The sequence below is a fragment of the Mastomys coucha genome, unplaced genomic scaffold (genome assembly GCF_008632895.1).
Source record: "Mastomys coucha isolate ucsf_1 unplaced genomic scaffold, UCSF_Mcou_1 pScaffold12, whole genome shotgun sequence".
NCBI lineage: Eukaryota > Metazoa > Chordata > Mammalia > Rodentia > Muridae > Mastomys > Mastomys coucha.
In genome coordinates, this window is record NW_022196894.1 from 51660993 (window position 1) to 51662188 (window position 1196).

The window sequence follows — 1196 nt, forward strand, 5'->3', positions numbered from 1 at the left end:
TATATATATATATATATATGTATGTATATGTACATATATATATATATAATTACTTTGACTTCATATCAAATACATATTAATTACTTTGATTTGAAGTTCACAGAAAATTTCATTTGATATAGCATACATTAAAAAATAGCTCATTTCCAATACTCCTAATGGCATTGCACATGTGGTTGCTGTTTCGCATGTATGTAGGTAGGTAGCAGAAAGGTTATGTCTATACTCAATGTTCTGACATATGAACATCTAAATTTTTAGTAGCCTAACATTCTCTAAAATAGAAAAGCTTATGACAACCACTAGTCCAGTGCCAGAAGGCCCAGAGAGGCAGTAGCCTAAGCCACCACCATTTTTGAACCAGGCAGGCAAAGATAGGCTCTCAGGACAGAGACTAGACCACTACCTGGAACCATGGGTCCTGTGTAGGTGTGAGCTCAAGACAGACAACCCTCACAGAGGGCCACTTAGGCAGGCCAGGCAAGGAGAGAATCATGAATGACCACCAGTCCTGTGCCATGGGGGCTGGAAAAAGATAGTCTGAGATGACTGCCAGTCCTGTGCTCTACAGTCTTTGGTAGGCAGATCATGCCCTGTGCCATAAGGCATGATCTGGTTTTACCACTCCAGAGACCACCCCTGAGATTACCTGATATACTCAGAGACCTCAGTCACCACTAAAAGGAACAAGAAAAATGGTAAAGAAATGGAAGAGAAAGAGAAATAGAAGGATGTGGGCACAAAGAAGAGAGGCAGAAATGGAGATTGGCTCCAGAAGTGAGGATTGCAGATAAGCTGACCCCAAAAGCATGAATGTAGGAGAGCAGGTCTTGCCTCCTGTCTGCTATGTGCTGGCACTAACCAGGGAGAGACCCCCTTCCCTTCCATTTATGATAGAGAATCAGAAGCCAGAAGCTTCATATCATACTGAGTCATCACAATGAACATTTGCAAGCAAAGAAATATGGACATAAGACTATACTATGGGACACACTGTGACACTTTACAGCTTCCAGGAAAAAAACACTAAAACATTTAAAAATACCAAATATTAAATATTTAGATAACAATGAGAGAAATAACAGCTCAGTGTTAGAATAACTTAAATCTTGAATGTTTTAAATGATTCATTTACTGTTTCTACTATGTTTTCTCTTTATTGACATACCTAATGTTTCTTAGAAAAGGTAACCATA

The 1196-nt window shown here is 39.0% G+C and overlaps 1 pseudogene; it reads left to right on the forward strand.

Annotated features, from left to right (window-relative positions):
* The first annotated feature begins 148 nt into the window (after positions 1-148).
* Positions 149-273, forward strand: LOC116086724 (annotated as a pseudogene).
* The last annotated feature ends 923 nt before the right edge of the window (positions 274-1196 follow it).